Consider the following 15,827-nt stretch of genomic DNA (forward strand, 5'->3'; position numbering starts at 1 on the left):
ACATCTGTATAACAGAATAGCATCCAGCAAGGAAGTGCATACACTGACATGAGATGTTCCTTGTATAGCAGATGAAAGAAGTTACAGAACAGTATGATACCTCATTTACATAAGAAATATAAAAATACACATACATAAGAATAGAAAAAGCGTTGAGTGAGTACACCAAAAAGTTAACTGTACTGGAATCTGGGTGTTGACTATTAGAATTATACTTAGGGTTTTTTTTCTTGATTTCTTCTCATTTTTTTCTACCAGAAACATATATTACTATTATACCAAAAAAAGTCAGAGAAAGAGTAGCAAAGAATATCTAAGAAACATCAGAAAGAAGAATGTAAATATAAAATGTTTGGAAACGACCTTCACAAAATATATTAACATATTATTTGAAGAAAATGGTTACACTTTTATTAGAGTTAAAAATGAGATTTGAAGATAAATGGATTTATCTATCTATCTATCAAGTTTCTGGCTAAAAGGCAATATAATAAAGATTTAACTTCTTCCCAATTTAATTTACAGGATTAAAATAATCCCAAACAAAATCACAAAGAAGTTTTTTGTTTTTTGTTTTTCAGGGCAAATCATTCATTTATTGTTTAAAGATTGCAAGACAACATCTGAATTTCTGTAGCACAATGTAAATGTTTTACTTTTTTGATAAAGCAGAGTATAATAGAAAAAACAATTAGTTTCCAGTAATATCTATATCTCTATTCAGAATTAAGCCTTCCACAGACATGTTACCTGGAAACAAAAGCCTGTTACAATAAGCAAAGCTTCAACCAGAGCGGCTACTTTTCGGGCAGGGAAAGGTTCATCCCTCTAGGGGGATGCTGTGCTATGTAAAATGGCTGCAAGGTCACAGCCTTGAGGGCGCTGGAAGTCTATTCTCCTATTCCACATGAAGTAGTTTGGTGAACTTCCAACGTCCGTTCATCTGCAACCAAGCTGGCAACCTTTAACTGATTCTTTCAAGCAGGTAAAAAATAAATTAAAAGAAATCCCTACACTGATGTTCCTTGATTTACACTGTTAAGTCGTTCATTAACATGTAATTCTGGCTAAGAATTACATTTGAGACTCCTTGCTCAGATTTTGGTTAACAGTACAAATCTTTCCGAAATTCAAGTGCTTCTTAATCAATCATTTGTCAGCTAGGATACATTCAGGCATCAGCTGCAACTACAGAATAGATGCACTGCCTCAGCACTTTGGAAAGACAGAATCTAGAACACTACTAGCAGACAAAATATCTGTTACTAGACAGCATATGTGCAGTACAGCAAGACAAAAACATATATTCATATGTTGGCTTGTTTAAGCCTCAAGCCCTCAGTCCTTTGTTGAAATACAATAATTTCATTCCTATGGTTTTCAATACCAAAAACTCAACCCCCAGGAGGGCTAAAGTCTAATTTATACTCCAAACCAAGTAGCAGTGCAGTTCGCTACTACTGAGGCTGAATCCATAGACTTCAAGACCACGTCCAGAAGACAAGTTATTATGTGTAACACCCTAGAAGGTCTGAAGCATAATAATCATATACATAGCTGGTCCTCCAGAGCTTTTTACCTATACCATGTTTTTTGATGAAAGTTATTTAATGCACTGGAGATAACTGGGACTTACTGATCAAATATTTGAATACTTGTACTTACCTGGGATTTCATTGCTGCTGAAAGAAAAAGGAAGAACAGGACTCACTTTAAAAAAAAGAACAAACTTTAGAAGTGAAAGTAAAAATCTGATCACACACTATCACTTTTGGAAGCAGCACAGAGGGGCAGTCAACGGTAAAACACTGGTGCAATAGGTCAAAACTCTAGGCCAAAAATCCATTATTATTATCATCAGTGACAGTACCACAACTGTGCCCTTCATAATTAATAATCACTCCTAAGAATCTTCATTTGGCACCAGATGATGTGTTTAAGAGAAACACTCTGGGAGGTTTTGAATCAGACTTGGTTTTTTGTTAGCCAAGATACAGGAAAATGTTTAAAGTGGGGGGAAGGGAAGAAGGAAACGGACCAGAAAAAGAATTTAAGCCATAAACCAACAAAGCACTGATAGTTCCAAACATGTCAGACACTAAAATGACTGATATAGGCTCAAGTGGTTTATAAAACCTATAAAAAGACTACACCAGCAAAGTCCCCATTTGTCTGTAGAGTTCAGAAACTAAAACAAGGAATATTTTAGCTTAAAACCTTATCTCAAAAGAATCATATACACGTCACATGAATAAAACCTGAAACCAAACATTTTTAATAGCTCCAATACCCCAAATATAAAGAAAAACTTAATTCAGAAGACTGGGCAATCTCTATCTCCCCTCCACACTAACCACCCATCCCATGGAAGACCAAGGGAGATCAGACCTTCCAGACTTAGGCAACACCTGGCTGCCGCAAAATTCTACGGAGACTCCTTGTGGAACAGCAGTCTCCCATCTCTTGTGTCTCTCCCTGTCATGATCATGCAGGAAGCAAGTCTGGCTGTGCTATCTGTTATCACTGTCTGTCACCCATCTGCAACATGATATTGCTACAAAGGTAAGTACAAAGTAACGTATCTAGTTCCCTTTCCCCCAGAAGGTTGAGGCTCAGGTACAGGGGTAATTCTCCTGCGCACACAGTCATTATTTAGGCCGACTCAGTGACGTCAACAGGCTTCATCATGTGATCAGGTTTGTTGCCAGCTGCATAATGCTCCCACATCTGTAGATAGAGGCGCTCTAGTTCCAGTGTGTATTGTTTGGTGTTGAACAGAGGGCTAGATATTCTCTGCTTCCAGACTTTGCCACGAATTCTCTTCAGGTATTCTAGATCAGTTCCCAGTTTCACAGCTATGTCTTCATACTCTTGTCTATTTTTAGCAATAAGCTCAAGACAGCCTAAACAGGTGAGCTGGGAAGCTGCAACTCGGGAAGCAAGAGTCTCTCCTGGCATAGTCACCATGGGTGTCCCCGACCAAAGGACATCCATCCCTGTGGTGTGTCCATTACAGAGTGGAGTGTCCAAGCAGACATCAGCCAGCTGGCCTCTCCGAACATGTTCCTCTTTAGGAGCAACAGGTGAAAAAATGATACGGTTCTGGGGAAGGCCCATATTTTGCGCGTACTGTTGAATATTAGGTTCTCCTGCTGGGAAACGCAACAGCCACAGTACGCTATTGGGAACACGCTTCAGAATATTTGCCCACATCTGCAAAGTAGATGGGTCAATTTTATATAGCTGATTAAAGTTACAGTACACAATGGCATCTTCCGGTAACCCGTACTGAGAACGTGTGGTTACAATAATGGTACGGGGAACCTCCTCTCCAGTGGCAGCCTTATTGTTGATCTGGGTAGTTGCCAGTCCATTGCTAATACTGAATCCATTAATTGTTATCTGAATTTGTCCTCTGTTAATCATTTCAATAACTGCTTCTGCAGTCGTATTCATAGGAATGACAGGCATATTAAGATCTATATTGCTGCTGTCTGCTTTGTCTCCTCCATCAGGACATTTCATCTTGACAATTTTCACGTCTGGTAGACTATCAAGAAATGCTTTGAGGTCGATGCCATTTAGCACAATTCGATTGTCATAAATGTGCCCATTGGACTTAAAATCGATGACTGCTTTTTTCTTCAGGTGAGGGAACATATTAGCATGATCACCAATAAAGAAAGTATGGGGCATATAAGCCAGTTTCTCAGAATACTGCTCAGCAACTTCAGCAGGTGAAGTTTCCCGATCAGTGATGATATAATCCATGAAAAGCGCGCCACTAGTCCCAGGGTACCCCAGCCACATTGCCTGAATAGGAGCTGGCCTGAGAGCAAAGAGTTCATTTCGAGCACCCCTGGTATAACCATTCATATTTACGAGGATGTGTATACCATCTTGATGGATGCGATCAGCTGCTTTTCCATCGCATGGAATCTGAGAAAGATCAACGAAATGATCGGCTTCTGCCATCACCTTCGCTCGGAAGTTTGTGCCATCATCTGGGCTCAGGGCATAACAGAATACCTCAAATTTATCATGATTGTGCATGCCTGGAATAGACTGCATAAGATGAGAAGTAGGATGGTTCCCAAAGTCAGAACTCACGTATCCTACACGCAGTCGACCATCACTGAGCTTCAAGTCCTTTGGATGTTCATACGGTGGTTTGTGAAGGACATTGATGTTATCCAGGCAGAGGTGCCCATGCCTCTCGGCAATAGCCTTCCTGACGCCGTGAGGAAGAGGATATAACATGCTGTGATGAGGCTGCACAGAAGGCAACCTGTTCTTCTCTAACTGGTCAGCCACAACGCTGACCAACCTCTTCATGCGCTCATCATAGTCTGTCCAGTCACAGACAATCTGCAGGCAATGAGCCAGATTACAATAAGCGTCAGGAAAGTCAGGTTGAAGCTTCAGAGCAGTGCGATAAGAAGCAATTGCTTCTGGAATATTCCCTGAATCCTTGTGAATGGAAGCCAGATTGCTGTGGGCATCCGCAAATGCAGGGTTAATCTGAATGGCACGTGTATAACACTGCAAGGCTCCCTGAACATCCTGCATCCCCGTTAGAGTGTTTCCCATATTACAGTAGGCCTCAGCAAAGGTAGGACTGATTCGAATAGCCTCCTTATAATGCATCAGAGCTTCCTGCACTCTTCCCTGCTGCTGCAATACACTTGCTAAATTTGAATGGACAGCAGCAAACTCTGGGAAGACTTCTAATGCTTTACAATACAAGCGAACTGCCTCTTCAATGTTTCCCTGTTCTCGCTTGATATTGGCTAGGTTATTCAGAGAGTCTGCATGGGTGGGACACAGCCACAGAGCTGTATTATAACAATCTTCTGCTTCGGCAACACTGCCCTTCTCTTTGAGAGCGTTGGCTAGGTTGCAGTAAGCGTCCGGGAAGTGTGGTTGCAATTCAATAGCTCGCCTGTAGGTGTCTATTGCCAGATCTATCAGGCCTTGCTCATAGTATACACAAGCCAGGCTGCCATGTACCACTGCATGATTTGGACTCAAGCTTAGGGCACGAAGGTAAGCTGCCACAGCTCGTTCAAAAATCCGTGCCTCTTTGAAGACATTTCCTAAATTGATATAAGCATCCAGAAAATTGGGGTCATGGGTGACAGCCTTTTCAAAGTGATGAATTGCAAGCCAAATCTCCCCTTGTGCATTGAAAACACAGCCAAGGTTACTCCAAGCTACTGCAAAGTTCGGTTGCGTCTCAATTGCTTTCAAATAACATGCCTTGGCTTCTTCCAAGCGACCCAGGGCTTTGAGCAGGTTCCCCAGGTCACTGCAAACACAGTACAGATCAGGATTGTACTGAAGAGCGGAGGCGTAAGCTTGTACTGCCCCTTCCATGTCGCCTGCTGCTACCAAAGCGGCTGCCAGGTTAATATAACCATCGATGAAATCTGGTTTGAGACGCAACGCATGCCGGTAATGCTCGATTGCTTCCTGCAACTGCCCGCTTTCCTTGTACACATTCCCCAAATTCGAATAGGCTTCTGCCAGAAGAGGGTTCTTTTTAATTGCCAGAGTACTAAAGTGGGCAGATCCGTCCAGCCTTCGACACCGGAAGTGTATAGATGAAAGTAATAAAAGTACACCAGTATTGTCTGGCTCTTGTCTCCAGAGCTGCATGCAGTGTCTCTCAGCTGCCTCAAAATCTCCCGCCTGATAGGCTCGATGTGTCAACTCTGCTAACCCTTGGAAGGAAAGCATACGTTTCGTTGGGTCTGTGCTGTCGGCCACGTTGCCCACGGAAGACGCCATCTGGAGCTTCTGGAGGGAGTGCGAAAAGAGGGTAATTGAGTCCCGCTGCTGCCACTACTGGCAAGAATGTTTCTAGAGGTAGCAAATACAAGGGCAGTAGCCGTACCACTGCTTTGGCAGGCTTAAGCGGCGGCAGCAGTTACATACACTGAACCTTAGGAACTCTGGTTGGCCATCTATCTCTCACGGTCTTGAAAAAATCACAATGAAGTTTAAGTTTTTTTTAATTGATAAGATGGTTCTAAAGTTTATCTGGAGATGCAAGAGGGAAGAGATGTGGGGACATATGTATATGTATAACTGATTCACTTTGTTATAAAGTAGAAACTAACACACCATAGTAAAGCAATTATACTCTAATAAAGATGTTAAAAAAATATAGAGTTTATCTGGAAGAATAAATGGGGCTATTGATAATAGAATTCTGAAAATTAAAATTAAGAGGTTAGACTTGTTCTAATGGATCAATTTTAAAATGAATGCTAAAGCGACAACCATTGAACCACTATGATACAGTCAAATAGAAAGCTCTTAAACATCTAGTAGAAAGTGCTCAAACATCTCTTTATATTTTTAGAAACAGTGAATGTTGGAGGAAATAATGGTAATAGAGAAAGTAGAACATAAATAATGTTGGAATAATGGTTAAGGAAGGGTAGTTAATTTTTACCTTAAAATACGTTCTAAAACAAATTTGACTGTATTTACCTAAGATAAATTATAGATAAGTTAATGTAAAAAAATTTAAATCATTATTCAGAGGGAGCACAGAAAATATGTAACAGATTCACGAGGGTATAAGTCACTAAATCCAATGACTTTGCAGGACCAACTGATAATCTTGACTACCAACGCTCTTTTTCTTCCCTTTGCCTCCTTTGACTTCTATGACACACACTGCCCTGATTTTTCACCTCACTTTGGTTGCTACTTCTCCAATTCCTTTGCAAGATTATCCTCCTCTGAAAGCCATTACATGTTTGAGTTCCTCAGGGCCCATTCCTTCTCTACACTGTCTCCCAAGATATTCACATTTATAGCCACGGCTCCAATGACCACCTCTACTCAGGTGACTCAAATTTAACTCTCCCCCAGGCATTTCTTACCTATCAGTATAAGTCAGAATCCCTGAAAGAGAAAGGTGGCACACTCAAATGTACCGTAATTAAGGAGACTGTAGTCAAGAGATCATTTGCAAAGGGTTTGGGGAAAACAACAGAGGACAGTAGTCCAGCATCTCAGGGAGCTTTTACTGCCTAGGCTTAAAGGAGGAGGTTAGGGACTTCCGTGGTGGCTCAGTGGTTAAGAATCCACCTGCCAGTGCAGGGGTTCAAGCCCTGGTCCGGAAAGATCCCACATGCCACGGAGCAACTGAGCCTGTGCGCCACAACTACTCAGCCTGCACTCTAGAGCCCACGAGCCACAACTACTGAGCCCGCGGGCCGCAACTACTGAAGACCGGGCACCTAGAGCCCGTGCTCTGCAACAAGAGAAGCCACCGAAATGAGAAGCCCACTCACTGCAACGAAGAGTAGCCCCCACTTGCCGCGACTAGAGAAAGCCCGGGCGCAGCAAAGATCCAATGCAGCCAAAAATTAATTAATTAGTTTTTTGAAAAAGGAGGAGGTGGAAATGATTACTGGATTCGAGAGAGAAAAAAAGAGGAAGACGTGGGAGGAAGAAGAGCAGGAGGCGCAGGAGGCAGAGGAGGAGGGTTTGAAGGAGGCAGGGTGGAAAGAGGAGGAGGTGGGGAAGAGGAAGAGATGATGCAGGATGTATATCGTATCGAGTAAATACTCAGCCTTCACGCTTCTTCCCTCATGTACCTCCTATGGGCTGAACGCAACTAGAAGGCAGCGCACACGGGAGCAGGCGCTGGGGATACATGGAATCTTGACATGCCACACACGTTAATGTCTCCGGGCAGGGATCAGCGTAGAGATGGGTGGAGAGTGGCTCTAGATGGGGAGGGAGAAGATATCTACCTAACAGACACCTCCTGCTTGGCTTCTTCTCTAGGACATCCCAGGGATATTTAAAACTCAGCAGGCCCAAGATTAAACTCATGAACTGCCCACTCCACAACCTCTCAAGAACAAGACTAATGAAAAACAAACTGGTCCTCTTTCAGTGTTTTCTGTGTCATCAAATGGTATCAAGGTCAGGCGTGTCTCCCCATAACTGTGCAGGAAGGGATTGGAGTGGGGCAACAGTAGGTGCAAATAGATCATTGAGGATGCTATTCCCCTAGTCCAGACAGAAATGATGATAGAATGGGCTGAGGAAGTGTTGGTAATGACGAACAGAAGTGGATGGATTGAAGTGGATAGACTGAAGAGATATTTCGAAAGCAAAATTGTTAGGACTTGTTATGAGATTGGATGTTTGGAGGTAAAAGTAATGTGGTTGTCAAAGATGACACCTTCAGTGATTTCCCATAGATCTTAGGAAGGAGACACAACTCCTTACCATGGACTTACTGGCCCTGCGTGGTCAGCATCCCCCACTTCCCACCCTTCAACCTTCCGCCTTCACTTACACCAGGCCCCTCTGAGGATGTGGACCATGTCCTACATTCTTTCAGTCCTTCCTGTTGCCTATGCTTGCCCATGAGCAGGACCTTTGCACCGGCTCTTTCCACTGCCTGTAATGCTCTTAGCCCACTACCTAAGTCCTCTTTATCATTCTTAGCTCAGTCACCACTTCCCCAGGAAAGCTTCCCCTGACTTCCCTAACTAGACCTAACCCTTCTATGAAAGCGCTCCTAGACTGGGTCCTTCCCTCTGTAGCCTCTATCCTTTAGTAGCTTACACACACTTGTGTGGCTTTTCAGTAAACGTCTAACATATTCTCAATCCCCCACCAGGATAGGAACTCCACGAGGACAGGGGCTGTGTCTTTCTTGTCTCAAAATAAATAGTCTTATTGCCTCTCGTAGTGCTTGGCACCTTGTAGTACACACACACACATACACACACGCACACACACACTCTCTTTAATGAATGAATGAATAAAAGTAAAAGCAATGGAATATATCATGTAGAAACACACTGATGGATTTAATAGACTTAAATTATAACCTTCTCTATATTAAACAAGAGTAAGGAGTAAATGATAAGTGATAAACTTAGAGATATATTCATAATATAAAGACAAGAAGACTATATCTCAGTAGAGTTCTTGCCACATCAACAATACAAATAATACCCAGCAGGAATTGACAAAAACAAAACAAACAAAAAAACCCCCCTAGAGCAGAAAGTGTTATGACAACTTTTCACTATAAAAATTGAAACTCCAAATAAAACTGGCCTAAACAAGAAGGAAACCCACTGTATCACGTAACCAGAAGGATAGGATGGCTTCCCTCAGGATCATGAGACGGTACCCAGCGATCACCGGGGACAGCATGCTTTCTTGTGCACATTCATCAGAGGAGAAATGCAGTCTCTTTGCTAGCAATACAATACAAATCCTGGGCTTCCCTAGTGGTGCAGTGGTTAAGAATCTGCCCGCCATTGCAGGGGACACGGGTTCAAGCCCTGCTCTGGGAAGATCCCACATGCTGCGGAGCAACTAGGCCTGTGCACCACAACTACTGAGCCTGTGTTCTAGCGCCCGCGAGCCACAACTCCTGAAGCCCATGCGCCTAGAGCCCTGTGCTCCGCAACAAGAGAAGCCACCCCAATGAGAAGCCCGTGCACCACAACGAAGAGTGGCCCCCGCTCACCACAGCTAGAGAAAGCCCGTGTGCAGCAACGAAGACCCAACGCAGCCAAAAATAAAATAAATAAAAATAAATAAATTTATCAAAAGAAAAAAAATACAAGTTCTTCTCTTTAGCTTCACTGAGTCACTTTAGGACCAAGCTGGATCAATTCTGCTGTCAGAGGATGCCATGTTCTCATTTTGAACCACTCACTAGCAAGAGAGATTGGATCACCATGTTTGGTTTGTGTTAATCAAGACCCGTTCCTGGCACTAGGCTCAATTCCAGAAACCACACTGTTGTTGAGGAATCAAATACAAGGTCCACTAATATTGGCCACAATCATGGGGGGAAATGGTCAGCCTTAGGAGTGAGGCAGATGCAAGAAAACAAACATGGCAGTGAGGTATCATTGTTCAACTTGCAATTTTAAAGTTTGTTTGCATTTTAAAAAATTATTCATGGAAAATGGATTATAAATTGATTTAATCTTTCTGGCGGGCAATTTGGCAAAATACGAAAAAACCTTGGAAACATTTATGACAAATTTTGGAAAGTATACATGTGTGTAGAAATAAGGAGGAAACACAAAAATGTTCTTGTGGCTGTTACTGGCTGGCAATTTTACGGGTGACTTTTTCTTTTAAATGTTTCCCAAATATTCTTTAGCCTAATTTTGTTTATTTAAACACAAAGGACACGAAGGAACCTCTTATTTCAGAACGTGGACCACTTTCAGTCAGGAATATCCTCTGGAAGCTTAAGCAGTGGGCAAAGGAGTTGCAGGGTTTCATTGCTCCCTTAAGGTAATGAAGAGAAAATAGCAAACGATGTGAATCAAAGATTCTGAGTTATGGAATTCTCTGCTTCTAAAGTTCTAGTTTGGCCCAATTGGTCTGTAATCCAGGGGGAAAAAAGAAAGAAGGCATAAAACACTGCAGAAAGATATGTAGTTACAACAGAGCATTTAGCATAAAGCTTGTTCTTCTAAAATTCAACCTCTAACTCAACTCCATAGGCTCTTGGCTATAGGCCTTAGTGAGGAAACAGTTGAAGCTACACGACCAGACTTAGCTTGATCTACTGTCACTTTTGTTGAGGAGAATAGGTTGGACAGTTTTAAAAACTTGAGCATAGGAAAATATCTGAGCTCACGTTTAAGTTAAGAGTCTGAACGTCTGGGATAAAGGAACGTGTGTTAGCGAACTGGGGTTTCCAACAGATCTTTAACCGTGAGGATCAGTGACGCTGTTCTTTCTCCAGGTTTAATTTGATAATTTCCCCCATTCTTCTCAGACGCCTCTTTTGGTTCTCTTTCTGCCTTTATAGTCAGTCACCCTTCTGAGTAACCTTGGGCAAGTCATTTAACCTCTGCTGTAGCCTTTCTGAAAGAGCCTTCCATCGTGGATTTCCCTCTGTCTAAACATCTCTAAAGCTTCCTTGGAGTGACAGATCAGGAAAATCTATGAATTTAGGATAGCCCTTAGGCTAATGAGGGAGTACTGCATTTTTACACAGTCCTCCTTTTAAGGGCTTAAAACCAGATCTTTCACCTAGCTAAGAAGGGAATGTGCCAGCATCAGATTCTACCCCATCAGTCTCCCAGCAGTTACAGCAAGCCAACAGCTCAGCCTGTGCCTAAATTGGCCATGAACAGACAAGTGAGGACAGTAGAGAGGCAGGAAATGGGGTTAGGTTGATTTTTATCTATTAGCAGCAGCTTAAACTGGTACGCTGGGCAGCTCTGTCTCCCATTGGCTACAGCTGCTGAGAGCAGCAGGGTGAGGGCTGACCTCTATCTGTCGGGTGTAAGTCAAACCCTGAATACGTTTGTAGCAAACTTCAGTGCTCCAGAACGCCAAGTTTAACTTACGCCCAACCACATACAATATTTTTATCAGGAACCGTGATATTCTCCACCTGCGAGGAACTTACATCTGTGGCTTTCCCCCCTCCTAGATTTTTTTTGCTTTCTTTCTCACTGCCTCTCCCTCCTGTCACCCTGTGACCAATTTTGTCCCCCTGCATCTGTGCTATCTTCTGGCTGGGAGGGGCTGTGATGGTCACAGCTGTGCTCCTTCCAGCAATCATGGTCACACCGGCCCTTCTCTGCCTGCCCCAGTTTCCATCTGACCACGTTGTGCCCACCCCTGGCACTTGCAGTTGTTACCCAGGTTGGCACCGCCTCATGATCACGTGTGCCCTTCTGGGCCAGCGCGAGTTTCAGAATGTGTCTGTTGCTAATACAACTGCAGCTGTAGACAGACAGAAATATGTTCAAAACGTGAGTTCTAAACTTCCTACACAGTAACTGTTTCTTAATAGTTTTTGAAGACCAGATAGTCTTTTTTTTTTTTTTTTAAGATAGTGTTTAAGTATTTGGACGTTTATTTTCCTAGATGAGAGAATAAACTACTTGAACTTTCACGTAGGCAGCTAACCATCCAAATGTGGCAAAGCTCCTTTCCTTTGTCTTGGGTCTCAATCAGTACATGGATGTTGTTTTGTCTCAATCAGTATGTGTATGTATTTATTTACACTGACATCACAATGTGAAACTTAACCTACTCAGTTCTGCCGTCACACTAAAGCATCGGCACACTTAGGCCTCTGTTTACAATGCAGAAACTGCTGTCCATGACCTATTATCATCTCTTCACTGGGGCCCTGTAGTAGCAGAAAAGAAGCCCAGATGATGCAAAATTATTCTAGCAACTCAGATCCCCATGCACACAAGCCACATTGCAGTAATTTGAGATGGAAAAGACCTATTAAGGCATCCCACTGATTCTCTGAGGGCATGTGGTGGTTTTTTCCCTCTCCAATACGCTGATCTACGTTTCAGTGCCTTTCCCAATTGCAAATGGCACAAGTGACGGGGCCTCCATCCCTCCTGGGGGACAGGGCAGCACAGTCTATAATAGATCTCTCCATTAGGGCATGAGTCTTGCTCAGCTGCCTGAATTATCTTTGTTTTGACTCTCATTTCCGTCACTCCTCCTGCCGTCCCCTTGGACCACACAAAATAATTTCTCCCCGTCCCCGCTATTTACACCCTTCAAGTCCTTGCGGCTGATGAGCCAGTCCCTGCTAGCTAGAGCCAGTGGTCATGCTGGGAGACCTGTCTCTTTCCTCTTCCCTCTGAAGGCAGTCCCTTCAGGCTGATAAATCATATTTGTTGCTCTTCGATGAACGCTCATCAGTTTCTCACTCATTTGCCTCATTTCTTTGTCACTCAGGCTGCTCAGGAAAATCCCCTGTGTTTGTCTCCGTTGTTGCAAAAGAAGATGATGGTGGTAGAACCTCTGCTTACAGCAAACAGAGCACATCTCCTCAGCCACCAGGCACCCTCCTGCCCCCAGGACACTGGCGTCACCTAGTCCGTTGTCTTTAACTCTCTTCCTTGGGGTGTGGAGCTACTGTGTTAACAGGCCCTGAGGTGTGTTTGTAGAGACAGGAAGAGTTGATCTGTATTTCACCTGACCAGCTTTCCTTGTTGTATATTTAGTTAATGCCCATTAGCTGCTTAAATCGTAGTTTGCTGCCCATCTCAATTCCCCGTTGGAAAAGCTTCCTTGAACTCCCTCAAGAGAATGCTAACCTCCTTTCCATTAATACTCCCACGTTTCCTGATATTAAAGTGGACGACATCAGTCACCATAGCAGACATCTTTGCCAAACGGGGAATTCTGTTGCTGTGGGAGGGGCAGGATGGCCCCTTTACCTTGAATGAGCTGAATGTCACCGCAAACCAGGAAATTTGGGGAGTGGCTTTTGCAGCGCCAGCATCAACGGTGTTCAACCTGTCCCTTCTCTAACTCCCCAGGTAATGGCTCCCCTGAGTGCTAAAGCACCCCATTTCATAAGGTCTTTCCTAATGTGCTCATATTTATGCAATAACAATCACCAACATAGTGCTTTACAAACTCTTTTCATCTAATTACATCATCCTACTTAACAGTCACAGCCATCCTGTGAGAAAGGAACTCTCTTCTTTATTTTACCAGGGAGGAAACTGAGGCTTAGGGATGTTCCACTGCCCAATGGCACAAATATTCAGTTAATTATCCTTTCCATTCCCTTTTGGTTCTCCTCCTGAAATCATTGGAAACAATGCTCCACGAACACTATGTGAAGAGGCGCTCACTGTATACAGGTTCCTAAAGTCACTGGGATGCTGGCCATTGCATAATATTCTTCTGTACTCTTAGTTGGCAAAAATAGAGTGAATAGACATCATCCACAGTTCCGTATGAGTCCTATGGTTTATCAGTAGGATAACTCAGTTGTTATTCGATGACAGAAAGAGTATATTGAAATTTATAAGACATAGCCTGCTCTCTCTTTCTAAACAGTAATGTAATGTTATTAGGCATGAGCTAAAAGTGAGCTTATCTCCTCCAATACCAGATCAGACCCTGAGGGTATCTGTTTTTCCTGCAAAGCTGATAAAATTATATACACCTAAGATAAAAGAAGAAAGAACTATATATGTCAATACATGTTAATAACATGATTTGAAGAAACAAAGGACCTGAATAATCCTGACTTTTTTGAGTAATTTAAAAAGCAGAAATATAATTTGCTACCAAATACATGGTCACGGAAGCACAACGTCCTAATACTGTGCTAACAGCTAAGCAAAAGATGATGTTTATTGCATCACTTATTTTCAAGGAGTGCTTAGCAATATTTTTAATTTGGCACAGATGTGATTACAGTAGGAGAAAGACCTGTACTGAACGGTTTTTATGCTTTAAGGGATTGAGGCAACATCCAAATAAAAGTCTCATCAGAGCCAGCATTTTGAACAAAATCCAGATCAAGAAATGTATGCTGTTAAGTGAACTGCTCCTTGCTGTGTCCTGGCCAGAGAAAGCAAATTGCGCGTGTACACATAAACTATCAACGCACAGAAACACGCAGAAGTCTCCGTCTCTATCAAGACGGAAGGCAGAATTCTTTTTTCTCCATCTCTATTAAGACAGAAGGCAGAACTATTCCTTCTGCATCAGCTTGTGAGCCCTCACTGTCTCATGTGTAACTAACTTGAAACTGTACTTAGTGGCTGGACTGGATGGTGCCTGTAACTTTCTGGCAAGAAATTATTAAGCAAACGCAACCTTGAAGATGCACCCTTGAAGATTCCAGCTGTATTTCATCGTACCCAGGGTTTAACTGTAAAAAAGAAAACTCTTATTGCTTATTTTTAATTACTGCAAATTCAAACACATGTTTACCATGGTGAAGTTTAAAAATACAATGAGAAAAAAGAAACCAGTAGTTTTTATTTATTTAGAACACCTAGTGCAAAGGTGCACGTAGCCTGTCACAAGCAGTAAGGAGTTTTACTGTAAGCATCTGCCAGGGACAAAAATTCAGGCAAGGCTCTTTTTGTTGCTGCTATAAAGAATCCACCTACAAGAGAGTTTAATCAGCTGAAGATGAACATCAGTGCAGATCTGTTTAGTGTTCTCTCTCAGCCGTGACCTCATTTCTGATACTGACAGCCTGGACTGCCTCTTAGATTTGGTTGGGGCTTGGATGCATCCCCTGGCAAACCTGGATGAAACTAGAAGAGGGAGGTTTTGGTAGCTCTGTAGGCCCGTTAGCTATCTCATTCTCTCTTCACATGGGGCTACATATTCATCAGAGGTAGCCAATGATTCCAAGTTTTAATGGAACCTAAAGTATAGTCCATTACCATATATGAACCAAGAAGTAAGTGTAATAGTTGTACTTCAGATTAGCTAACGGTGGAATCTTGTTCCACAAACAGCCAAGACACGGGTTACTGAGAACAAAGGTATTTCCCATGCCACCAAATTGCGCTTTCAGTGTTGTCTTCTTCTAGGTAGGTCAACATAGTAAAGAGGTCATTACCAACATTAACATATATAGAATTTCCAGGGATTTTGTTACACTTACATTCAACAAATAGAGCTAATCTGCACGGGACCTAACCATCCCATAGCTAGCACAGTCGGGTAACAATGCTCTTCTCGCCCAGCAATCCACACTTCCTTCTAAGGGGGGGGGTCCCCAATTTACTGAGGGGTATGTTTTCCTAAAGCTTCTTTTCATACCCTTGGAGCCCACTCCCAAACTCACTAAGAATAAAATACTGTTAAGAACTCAACAAATGGACATTGGAAAGCCGATACTGGCTTTAGTTGATTTTAGCCCACCTTTGATTTGTTCGGAGACTGAATTCCTTACACATAAAGAACAGTATTTATTTCATGAGAACAAAGGTTTAAGAGGCAACCAAGATATATTTAGTAAAGAGAAGGTGATTGAACCTCCAAATAGGTCATGGTGACTTATC

The 15,827-nt window shown here is 42.6% G+C and overlaps 1 protein-coding gene and 1 pseudogene across 1 annotated transcript in view; one reads left to right on the forward strand and one right to left on the reverse strand.

Moving 5' to 3' along the window:
* Nucleotides 1-15,827, forward strand: part of LOC137759783 (ELKS/Rab6-interacting/CAST family member 1-like) — a 901,087-nt gene that overhangs the window by 570,567 nt on the left and 314,693 nt on the right.
* On the reverse strand, nucleotides 2,653-5,790 carry LOC137758648 (UDP-N-acetylglucosamine--peptide N-acetylglucosaminyltransferase 110 kDa subunit pseudogene; annotated as a pseudogene).

This window comes from Eschrichtius robustus, chromosome 2 (genome assembly GCF_028021215.1).
Source record: "Eschrichtius robustus isolate mEscRob2 chromosome 2, mEscRob2.pri, whole genome shotgun sequence".
Taxonomy (NCBI): Eukaryota; Metazoa; Chordata; class Mammalia; order Artiodactyla; family Eschrichtiidae; genus Eschrichtius; species Eschrichtius robustus.